General features: G+C 40.9%; 2 long non-coding RNA genes across 3 annotated transcripts in view; one reads left to right on the forward strand and one right to left on the reverse strand.

The window, feature by feature from the left end:
• LOC149985131 (uncharacterized) overlaps positions 1-12735 on the reverse strand; it is a 36423-nt gene that overhangs the window by 15842 nt on the left and 7846 nt on the right. Inside the window, exons 1-3 of one of the 2 annotated variants that reach the window (XR_016487019.1) lie at positions 8674-11340; positions 4762-4856; positions 4560-4646 (exon numbers count right to left, since the gene is read on the reverse strand). This is a non-coding gene — a long non-coding RNA (uncharacterized LOC149985131). Of the gene's footprint in view, positions 1-4559; positions 4647-4761; positions 4857-8673; positions 11341-12735 lie in introns of those variants that run through there. The other variant, XR_016487020.1, reaches the window with a different exon arrangement.
• Positions 11492-12735, forward strand: part of LOC149985132 (uncharacterized) — a 67342-nt gene continuing 66098 nt past the window's right edge. The window contains exon 1 of the long non-coding RNA XR_016487021.1: positions 11492-11793. This is a non-coding gene — a long non-coding RNA (uncharacterized LOC149985132). The remainder of the gene's footprint in view (positions 11794-12735) is intronic.

Here is a 12735-nt window from a genome sequence, read left to right on the forward strand (position 1 = left end):
ATCATTTTATGCACTCTGGTCGAAAGGGATGGTTCCATCAGGCTCACACGCTCTCTGTCCTCACTCGGTGCGTGGCTTACTTACTGTGCAAAGTTGATAGGAGACAAATTCTCTAATGGATCCTAAAATCACATTCATATCGTAACAAAAATACTTTCACATTTTTCATATTTAATATACAACATTATGGATGGAGACTTTATACATGTAATGTATATACTTTTCAAGTTACAGTATTTCCTTTATAACACTTTTAATGACATCACAAAATAAAAACCAATATGACATTCATTTTCTATAGCTCACCACTGACCATTCCCCACATTCTCTGTTAGGAATATGTTTTCCAGTATTCGCTTTAGAACGTGTTAGAGTTTCGGTGGGAAAAGTTATCTGGAGACAAAGGAATTTTCCTGTGTTAATTTGGAGAGGGATATTCTCTGGATCTCCTCTCCTTTAATTTACGACAGGGTATAAGCTGTAAACCCCCCACCACCTCCCTCCTCCCCCCTCTGTGGGTGAGAGAGGGTCTGGTTATTGTCATCCATCGCCAGGCTGATCCGACCCATTCGGATACTCACAGGACAGTCATGACAAAGTCTTCCTACACAACCTTTCAATTTGGTACTTTGCGGTGGTTGACAAAAGCGCTTGAGCATGCCCAAGTTTCACTGCTGGTGATAGTATTTGCATCACTTTTTGCCAAGAAGGGGACTATGTGAGGATGGTAACGTACATCTAACACCCATCAGGCAAAATTTACCTTTACAACAAAACCGTGCAAATCTTAAAATCCGAACCATTTAATGAAATGGAGGTTATATTTCAAATATTGTTCTATGCGCTTTAGTCAATCCAGCGTTAGCACCCGCGGGGTCAGTGTTGTCCATATGACCCGTTGTGTCCTTCGAAAACCATCCAGGTGAAAATTGTGTCTCCAAAGTACCAGAACCGTAATTCAAAATGCTTTCTATAATGGCTCCATAAGGGTATTGTCACGTTCTGACCATCGTTCTTGTGTGTTTTCCTTGTTTTAGTGTTGGTCAGGACGTGAGCTGGGTGGGCATTCTATGTTGTGTGTCTGGTTTGTCTATTTCTATGTTGTGCCTGATATGGTTTTCAATCAGAGGCAGGTGTTAGTCATTGTCTCTGATTGGGAACCATATTTAGGTAGCCTGTTTTGTAGGTGGTTGCCGCCTGTGTCAGTACCACACGGGACTGTTTCGGGTTTTCATGTTTCTTGTTTTGTAGTCTATTTCATGTGTAGTTTCGTTATTAAAAGAACCATGAATTATAACTACGCTGCGTCTTGGTCCGATCCCTGCTACACCTCTTCTTCAGAGGAAGAGGAAGAAGAGAACCGTTACAGGTATGTACTGCTACTCTGACTAATTATTAAACAATCACCCAAGGAAACATCCACCCATGAAAATATGATGGCTAGGTGATAGTTGATAAGACTCACAACTTATCCTGCGTCAAGATCTGATCTGTCAGGTTTACTGCCTTAGGTACGTAAATCTAACAAGCTATAGTTCAGATCCACATAATCACCATTTCCAGTGATTAAAAAAAACTCCAATGGTGCTGTATCCGAAATTGCTGAGAGAGGCCTTACTTCAAGGTAAGTCTTTTTTTATAGACATTTGTGTAAATGGGATAATGAATAAATCCAACTCCGATTTAGCACATTCCCAAGACAAATTGTTTAATAAAGCCGACTTCCTTTAAAATATATTTTAAAGCAGTCTTATAGAGTTGCTTCTATGCTACTTGTTTTCGTTTAACTACTGAACAAGTTTTTGTCATTCTTTTGCGTTTTACATTTTGGTTGATTCCTCCTCGTACCCGGAGATCTCTTTCTGACACCATGAGCCATAACCATAAGCCATGAACCAGCTTGCTCCAGAGTCTGGTGAGCTACAACTTTACTGACCATGTCAGTGCGGCACTGTTTAAATGCAGTTTCGCAATGGAAAAGCCGCTTTTGAGTCATGGTTCAGCCACCCTGAAAAGCCCCCTGAATAGGGCCCCTAGTCCAGCCCCATACATGGCTGCACTACCCTGGTAACCCATTAACAGCCTGTGCTGTAGCATACAATGTATCTTTAATGGTATTCATAGTGGTTGACCGGTATCATTTTTAAACCCTAAATTAGGTCTGAAGTGTAGTTTTGAAACTACTTTTCCAAGTAAAAATGTAATTTATTGATTGGTCTGATTTTAATTCAATGCAGATGGTGTCAAAATGGGTCTTGCTCACATGTATGTAGTGTGGCTTGTCATAAAAGCCATTAATGCTTGATCCGTGAATGCTTGCGGAGGTCAATTCAAGATCCGCATTGACATGACTGATTGACGGTAGATAGGGGCTGGAGGTCCTGTATAAACACAAACTCACTACTTTGACAACTTCCTTCCCAATAGCCCTGCAACGTGAAGCGCAAGAAGTATGAATGCCCTGTCTTCTGCATAGGCCGTATCGCAGTAAGTGCTGTGACATTGGATTGACCATGCAGCCATTAAGTCACTGTGACAAACATTGTTTTCACCACTAATATGTACACAGTGGCAATTTTAGCATATCAATCTTCGTGGGGGGAAAACAGTGGGATGCACGCCAGCAAAGCCACTACACAACACAACACTAAACAATACATGAATTGCACTATAACAGTGACAAATGGTGCCCACAAACTGTTAGGACCTACATTAAGCTGTCCCGACAGAAGTCCCAGCACCTTACCACTGCTACACCTGGCTTTCAGCAGAACCTTGTCTGGCAGCGAAACAGTTCATTCAGCCCTATTTACTGCCTTTTAAATAAACATAGCTGATATGGCTGACTTGATGAAACAAATGTGATTACTCCTGATGATTGAGATGCACAAACTATGGCATAAGGGGATGACAAGCAGATAAGAGGCAATCCGTAATTTTGATTAAGACATTAATGAGTGAGCTAGGATGGACGTAGTTAATATAACTATTTGTTCAGCACTTTTGAAATGTACAGCGAAGTAATTCAGAACATGGGCCCTTCTTACAGTGTACTCCCTGTACAAGTCAGAACCATAGGATAAATAAACAGGTATATAAACAGGCAACGAAAGCTCTTACAATATTCGATGATTACATTTCTCTAAAACAGGTTATCGGATATACGTGCACCACCAAGTTAGAACAACAGGTGAAATTAAGAAAATAGTTATTAGGGTGAGTCACATTGAATGCCGTTTGGGTCTTTGCGTGTCAAAAAAGACAAGTCATATAACCATATTTGACACGTTAAATAAGCTTTTAATTTGACACCTTAAATAACACAATTCTATTATAGTATGTGGTGTGTTCTGAATTTGCACGTACAAGCCAAACGCCACCACTACTATCAGTAGCACTGTCAAAGCTATACAGAAAACGTTGGCAAACAAGGACACACCGGCCACGAACGATGTGTTTACAATACTGCTTTGGTGAAAATAGACCAAATTATTAGGGTGAGGCACATGGCTACTAACAGCTAAATGCACAACATACACTTAGTATTACTTTCTTAGCTACAGTATACATTTCTCCCTGGCATTTCCATCATTAATGCAGCAGCATACAATACATGCTCTTTCCCACCTGTCAGGAATGACCAGTCAGTCACCACTATGTACACATTTTAACAATGGTACAAAGCTATCCCCAATGCCTTGATAGTCGATTATGTCTGTATATACTGTATGTAGCGGCTATTGAAACCTGCGCAAACATCCATAAATAAAAGATTAACACCATCAGAGCAAATCCACTTTACATGTCACGTTTCTCCCGGGGTCAATCCAAGCATTTGCACCAACTTTCCATTACATTTTAAAGACAGGTGGGACTCCCCATTGAGATACAGGCTATTTTTGATCTTCATAGCCTGTAATCAAATTAAATGTTTTCAAAATAAGGTTTATCTCCGTCAATAGTTTTTAATAGTATGGTAATATCCAGATTTTTCATTTCTTTAGCTTTTCATCAAATATTTGAAACAAGTTTTTTTTACCCTCTTAATATGGATGGAACCCTTTTTCTCTCAATTTTCACTTAAAATGACATACCCAAATCTAACTTCCTGAAGCAAGGATATGCATGTTCTTGATACCATTTGAAAGAAAATACGTTGAAGTTTGTGTACATGTGGAATTAATGTAGGAGAATATAACACATTAAATATGGTAAAGGATAATACAAAAAAACATGCATTTTCAATTAGTTTTTTTGTTCCATCTTTGAATGCAAGATAAAGGCCATACATTGAGAGGATTCAAGATGTAATTTAGATGTTCAGAAGATGGCAGCAGAGTGTGTGCAAAGTGTCAGACTGATCCAGTGAAGAATTACTCATCACTATATTTTGTATCAAGTGCGCTAGGACTTTGCCAAATTGGTCAATTGATACATTTTCAAGTACATAACTATAGAGAACATACAACATGCTATGGTAATAAAACATGTCAGTTTACACACTCCCAGGAATGTCATACATGATGGATCATTAGCTTCCCTACAAAAAATACACTAACCTTCACACATCTAGATGGCCAGGCAGGGTGGGTGTGGAGCCAGAGACAGCAGTGGAGCAGTGGTGGTCAAAATGTAGAACCCAGTTCCTACATTTGAATATAGAAATGTATTTTATCAAACAAAACAATGCCACATTTTATTTCTGGGACCCTCAGGATGACAAATCAGAGCAAGATTACTGAATGTAAGTACATTATTTACCTTCAGAGGTGAATGTATCAAACCAGTTGTCGTGATAAGTTTTGTTGTGCACTATCCTCAAACAATAGCATGGTATTGTTTTGCTGAAATATCTCCTGTAAATTGGACATTGCAGTTAGATTAACAAGAATTTAAGCTTCCTGCCCATATAAGACACGTCCATGTCCCTGAAAGCTGGATGTTGTTGACAACATTATTCTAGTCACATTATCGCATATTGAGCAACAACTGTCCCGGTTTAGGGACACCGATCCTGTTTTAAATGTAATTGAAAGGTATAACAATACTGTTATACCATGGAGAGCATCTTGACTGGCTGCAACAAAGCTTGGTATGGCAACTGCTTAGCATCTGATTGCTAGGTGCTACAAAGTGTAGTGCGTACGTCCCAGTACATGATTGGGGCCGATCTCCCTGCCATCCAGGACCTCTATACCAGGCAGTGTCAGAGGAAGGCCCTAAAATTGGTCAAAGACTCCAGCCACCCAAGTCATAGACTGTTCTCTCTGCAATCAATGCTCCGGAACAGCTTCAAGCCCCAAGCCAGAAGACTTACATAGTTAACCAAATAGCTATATGCACTGACCCACTTTTTCACTCTTCTCTTTTGACTTGTCACATGTATGCCTGTTCAACTAGTCTTCCCTAATGTTGATGTTACGCTTGCACAGTTCAACTGTCGTTCAAACTACATAATTTATACATTTATAATTTATAAAACAAAATGTCTTACAGGCATGTGTTGCCTGGGCTTCTTCCTGGAGTGAGTTCTAGACACAGACACAGAATTCCATTGCCTGTGCATGTCATTGTAGTAGAACTGTATCCTGTTAATAAGTATTCATGGTGCTGACAAACATGGCAGCTCTGCTTCTAGCTCCTCAAACTTTGCAGTACTTACATTATTAGCCCAGAATATTTTTTGAGTTATTACATACAGCCGGCCTTTTGGATATCAAAGCGGCGATAAAGTTACACTAGTCGGAATGAGACTAAGGGCACAAGGCGAGACCCAAATGCAGACACAGGAGGCAGATGGTTGAGCTCTGATATTTTTACACCAAAAAGGCACAAGGCAGGTCGGGGACAGGCGAGAACTGTCCAAACAGTTCCAGTTGATAGGCAGGCTTTAGATCAGGACAGGCAGGGGTTCAGTGAACAGGTCAGCGTCCAAGCTCAGGCTCTAGGTCAGAACAGGCAGTGTTCAGGCAGGTGGATTCGGTATCAGGACAGGCAAGGGTCAAAACCAGGAGTGCTAGGAAAAACGGAGACTGGGAAAAATAGGAGCTAGGAGAAACGCTGATTGACTTTACAAAACAAGACGAACCGGCACAGAGAGACAGGAAACACAGATGATAAATACACCGGGGACTAATGGGGAAAACAGGAGAGACTTGGAGGCGGGTGGAGACAATCATCAAGACCGGTGAAACAGATCAGGGTGTGACAGATGTGGTCAGCAGATAATAAACCGGAATTAACAGGATAGAATGATGAGACGTTAGTGGTGTTCAGTAGTAGGCATTCTACAAGATTTATTAAGGTATTGTTTTCTTTTGTTAACCGTTTTCTATATTTTTGTTGTCAAAATCAATTATACATTACAATTGCATTGTAGTCTTGCATTCCATATTTCAATTTTAAGAATAAAGGTCTCAAGTAAAAAACTATCGCCATCCATTTACACATTCAAACACATTCACATATTACCTTTCACTAATGGTCAAATCAATAGTGCATGTAATCTAAGGCTATTCAATCAGTAGTATATAGCATCTAGCAACAAAATCTATTTGGAATGTAAAACCATAAAATTGTACCAAAATAGGCTACATTACATTATATAAAGACATACATATAAAATTCACACTGCTAGTAGAGAAAGTTATTTATTTATATATTATACAGTGCCTTGCGAAAGTATTCGCCCCCCTTGACCATTTGCCACATTTCAGGCTTCAAACATAAAGATATAAAACTGTATTTTTTTGTGAAGAATCAACAACAAGTGGGACACAATCATGAGGTGGAACGACATTTATTGGATATTTCAAACTTTTTTAACAAATCAAAAACTGAAAAATTGGGCGTGCAAAATGATTCAGCCCCTTTACTTTCAGTGCAGCAAACTCTCTCCAGAAGTTCAGTGAGGATCTCTGAATGATCCAATGTTGACCTAAATGACTAATGATGATAAATACAATCCACCTGTGTGTAATCAAGTCTCCGTATAAATGCACCTGCACTGTGATAGTCTCAGAGGTCCGTTAAAAGCGCAGAGAGCATCATGAAGAACAAGGAACACACCAGGCAGGTCCGAGATACTGTTGTGAAGAAGTTTAAAGCCGGATTTGGATACCAAAAGATTTCCCAAGCTTTAAACATCCCAAGGAGCACTGTGCAAGCGATAATATTGAAATGGAAGGAGTATCAGACCACTGCAAATCTACCAAGACCTGGCCGTCCCTCTAAACTTTCAACTCATACAAGGAGAAGACTGATCAGAGATGCAGCCAAGAGGCCCATGATCACTCTGGATGAACTGCAGAGATCTACAGCTGAGGTGGGAGACTCTGTCCATAGGACAACAATCAGTCGTATATTGCACAAATCTGGCCTTTATGGAAGAGTGGCAAGAAGAGAGCCATTTCTTAAAGATATCCATAAAAAGTGTCGTTTAAAGTTTGCCACAAGCCACCTGGGAGACACACCAAACATGTGGAAGAAGGTGCTCTGGTCAGATGAAACCAAAATTGAACTTTTTGGCAACAATGCAAAACGTTAAGTTTGGCGTAAAAGCAACACAGCTGAACACACCATCCCCACTGTCAAATATGGTGGTGGCAGCATCATAGTTTGGGCCTGCTTTTCTTCAGCAGGGACAGGGAAGATGGTTAAAATTGATGGGAAGATGGATGGAGCCAAATACAGGACCATTCTGGAAGAGAACCTGATGGAGTCTGCAAAAGACCTGCGACTGGGACGGAGATTTGTCTTCCAACAAGACAATGATCCAAAACATAAAGCAAAATCTACAATGGAATGGTTCAAAAATAAACATATCCAGGTGTTAGAATGGCCAAGTCAAAGTCCAGACCTGAATCCAATCGAGAATCTGTGGAAAGAACTGTTGTTCACAAATGCTCTCCATCCAACCTCACTGAGCTCGAGCTATTTTGCAAGGAGGAATGGGAAAAAATTTCAGTCTCTCGATGTGCAAAACTGATAGAGACATACCCCAAGCGACTTACAGCTGTAATCGCAGCAAAAGGTGGCGCTACAAACTATTAACTTAAGGGGGCTGAATAATTTTGCACGCCCAATTTTTCAGTTTTTGATTTGTTAAAAAAGTTTGAAATATCCAATAAATGTCGTTCCACTTCATGATTGTGTCCCACTTGTTGTTGATTCTTCACAAAAAAAATACAGTTTTATATCTATGTTTGCCTGAAATGTGGCAAAAGGTCGCAAAGTTCAAGGGGGCCGAATACTTTCCCAAGGCACTGTGTATATATATATCTTTCTCTACTAGCAGTGTGAATTTTTAAAAGCTACAAATGACTAGGCCTGTGCTAAACAATGCTACAACCATTACCTTCTAAACGATTAAAACGTAAGCTAATAATAGCTTAAGCCCACTAGCCTAGAGATAGCTAGCGCTTAGCAAAGCTACATTTGGTTAGCATAAAGCTAACAAACTGTGTTATTTGTAAAAATAAATATGTTTAACACATTTTATCGTCACATCGTATATTTACATATATTCCCCGAACTAAACTGAGCCTTCGTTTACATAAAATAAAACAAATGGGTGCTAAAACGTTGTTGAAAAAAAGTACAAACTTTTGAGCGCCATCTTAATCTCGTCTTACATATAAACCATTTGCAACCAAGCCAACCTCCATTACTTACCATGGGGTAGTCAAGTAGATTGACTATCAATGTGTTTTTCACTTGATTGAAACTCCCTCCAGTTGCCTTCAAATGTCACCAAACTCATGGACTATGCAATTAACCATGACACCTCAATATCTTGCACATTACACACCTGAATTAACAGGATAGAATGGTGAGGCGGAGAAACATTACTTGCAAGATCTCATGAGCTCAGTAACCCTCCCATTTGACGTCACAGCTCCCCCTTGTGGCAGTACACATTAATTTAAATGCAAATACCTAGGAGGCCTAGAAAATGATACAAGGGACAAACTAAATAAAACATCACAGTAAGACACCAGCAATCTGACTAGAAATACGACTTTCCCGATTTGGATCCCTTGTTGGTGTCACACCCTGATCTGTTTCACCTGTCTTTGTGCTTGTTTCAACACCCTCCAGGTGTCACCCATCTTTCCCATCATCCACAGTGTATTTATACCTGTGTTCTCTGTCTGTTGCCAGGTGGTTTTGTTTGTCAAGCTTACCAGTCTACCTCTTGCTCCTGTCTTGCCCCTTCTAGTTTTCCCAGTTTTGACCATTTCTGCCTGCCCCGACCCTGAGCCTGCCTACCGTTCTGTACCTTGTCCCACCACCCTGGATTATTGACCTCTGCCTGCTCTGACCCTGAGAATGTCTGCCGTTCTGTACCTTTTAGACTCTGATCTGGAGTATTTACCTCTGCCTGCCCTTGACCTGTCGTTTTTCCTGCCCCCTGTTCTAGTAATAAACTTTTGTTACTTCAACACTGTCTGCATCTGGGTCTTCTCCAGAAACGTGATAGTACAAATTGACCCAGCAGACTCAGACCAGCTCCACAATGCTGTCTCCCAGCAAGGTGCCACTGGAAGACACGAGGATTTAACCAGATAACCGGATATTTGTTCCTGACGCTGTTTGCTCCTCGGTCCTGGAGTGGGCCCACTCCTCCAGGCTTTCCTGCCACCCAGGTTCCTGTCGGACCCTGACCTTTGTACGACAACACTTTAAGTGACCTACCATGATTCCTGGCGTCTCCGTGTTCGTCGCTGCATAAACAATCTATGCGCAGAACAAGACTCCCTGGCAAGCTCCGGCTGGTCTCCTTCAACCTCTGCCTGTTCCTCACCATCCCTGGTCTCACATATCCCTGGACTTTGTCACGGGTCTCCCCACTACTGCCATCCACAGTAGTGGACAGGTATTCCAAAGCCGCCCACTTCATTCCTCTCCCCAAGCTACCTTCTGCCAAAGAGATGGCCCAGGTCATGGTGCAGTAAATCTTCCAGATCCATGCACTCCCAGTGGACATGGTCTCCGATTGGGGTCCTCAGTTCTCGTCCTGGTTCTGGAAGGCATTCTACACACACATTGGGTCGTCGGCCAGTCTGTCCTCCAGGTTACATCCCCAGCCCAATGGGCAGTCGGAGCAAGCCAACCAAGACCTGGAGATGACTCTTCACTGGCTTGTCTCCGCCAACCCCACCGCCTGGAGCTAGCAACTAGTGTGGGTAAATATGCCTGCAACACCCTGCCTTGCTCTGCCACGGTTCTCTCGCCCTTTAACTGTTCCTTAGGTTATCAGCCCCCGCTCTTCCCGGAGCAAGAGGAAGAGGTCGGCATACCCTCGGCCCAGATGTTTGTCCTCCACTGTTGAATAGGTCAACTTTTGTACAATGGGTAATAGTAGATTGACTGGCTGGTGCTTTTTATGTTTTTTAGGGCTACTCATCTTGTTGGCTGATAAAGTAGGCTAAATGTGGACACATCTTCAATATGTGCATCGGAATTCAATGAGGGACGCGCGCATTAGTGTCCCGATGTGTCTCTTCATTCACTCTTCAGAATGAAATTCCTGTGAGGACCGCATCACATGATGGGCATTGGCTACATCTGAGAGAGGTATTTGAGTGAGAGCAAGGCATCCGGGAGAAGGAAATTATAAATTGCTCATTATAATTAGCCCAAGGGCACAATGGACACTTTGGCCACAAAAGGCATGGATTTTTTAGGGGGCATTAGGTCCACACAAGGGGGATGCCGCCGGGAAATTCGAGCCCTTATGAGAATATTATCAAGTGCTTGTCAAATTGTGAATGAGAGACTGATGAAGTGTGTGCAACTTGCTACTTTTTTCAAATCGCTGTTAGAGTCCCGTCATGCAGCCTTAGAATGTATTAAACATCAAAACATATAGCCCAATGTTTGTATCACAACTAAAGTTGCATATGTAACTCTAAATTAAGCATATAGTTGAACCAGTTTCTTAGCCGCATGTGCGCAATTCCTTTGAAATCGTATGGAGAAAATATCCTTTCTATTTTATTTGCCATTGTTCAAATGTATTCTTCATACTATAAAATAATACAAAATAATTCCACTGTCACTTCCTGACCATAGAAAGCTTTGTTCTAGTTTATATTTTCTATGTGGGGTTCTAGGTTTAAAACCTGTTAAGGATATGGCAGACATACGCCCCCTTTGGAGAGATTGGGTACCCCTAGTAAACTGGAAAAAAAATCTGTCAAAAATTGCTAATATATGCAAATAAAAATTATTATTGGATAGAAAACACTCTAAAGATTCTAAAACCGTTGGAATTATGTCTGTAAGTATAGCAGAACTCACAGGGCAGGCATTCTTCCAAACTAGTTTTTGTGGCCATGAAAGTTGGAGCAACTTTGACGTCATGGCCCCCACCCTTCCCAACCAGCTATCACACTTTCTATCTCTTCCGCTAGATGTCCTCTTTCATTAGAGCTTTGAATCGTTCAAATCCTGCGAGAATTGACCCTATGGGAGTGAAATTAGTGCGTGCCACGAGAGAATAGGCTGTGCGTATGGGCGCGAATTGGTCCCAGCCATTCCTTTGTTTCCAGCACTCAAGAGAAGGGCAGACGATGGCCGATTGAATTGAAGTTTGTTTTGCGTGTCTAAAACATCATAAAGCTTGCTTCTGCACTTAGTTTGACCTGTTTAGTCGACATATAATATGTAATTTTGAAGTTTTGATGCGCAACTTTTCCGGACCAGAGGACGTTTTGGGTGCATTTCAGCTGATGTTATTAGCAGTAGCTAATACAAAGACGCAAGACTTGAAACCAAACGATGTATTGGGTAAGTATGAAGCCTTCCAGAACATTCTGAACGAAGACCATCGAAGGTAAGGGAATATTTATGCTTAAATCTGTGTTTCTGTTGACTCCAACATTACGTGGAAATGTAGCTTGGAACTGAGCGCTGTCTCAGCATATGGAATAGTGTGCGATTTCTGTAACGTTAAAAATAAATCTAACACAGCGGTTGCATAAAGAAGCAGTGTATCTTTCTAACTATATGTAGAACATGTATATTTAGTCAAAGTTTATGATGTCTATTTACGTTATCTTGCCGCGCTACATAGATTTCCTGCGGGCATTTTTGAGTAATTTCTGAAGGTGAACTCACTGTAAATGGACATTTATGGATATAAATGGCATATTATTGAAAAAAAAAATATGTACTGTGTAATATGTCATATTACTGTCATCTGATGAAGATTTTCAAAAGGTTAGTGAGCGATTTATTTTTTAATCCTGCGTTTGTTGATTGCATGTTTTGGCTATTGAAATGAGCTGTGTCTGGTGGTGGTTTTACATATATATGTGCTATGTTTTCGCCGTAAAACATTTTAGAAATCTGACTTGCTGGCTAGATGAACAAGGTGTTTATCTTTCATTTGAGCTATTGGACTTGTTAATGTGTGGAGGTTAAATATTTTTAAGAATATTTTTGCGTTCCATGCGCCACCGTTTCAGCTGAACGTGGGAGGGTTGATTCCCAATTGGGAACCAGTATCGTAGACAGGGTAATTTCTATGTTTGTGATTTGTATGCTTCCCAATTAGCGGCAGCTGGTAATCATTGTCTCCAATTGGGGATCATACTTAATAAGTAGCATTTTTTCCACCTGTGGGTTATGGGATATTGTTTGAATGTATGTGTTTTGAGTTAGTGCACATAGCGTCGCTGTAGTCACAGTTCGTTGTTAGTTTATTGTTTATTTGTTTTTGTCATTGCT

The sequence above is a fragment of the Oncorhynchus mykiss genome, chromosome 2, assembly GCF_057628025.1.
Source record: "Oncorhynchus mykiss isolate SJ-2025 chromosome 2, ASM5762802v1, whole genome shotgun sequence".
In the NCBI taxonomy this organism is placed as follows: Eukaryota; Metazoa; Chordata; class Actinopteri; order Salmoniformes; family Salmonidae; genus Oncorhynchus; species Oncorhynchus mykiss.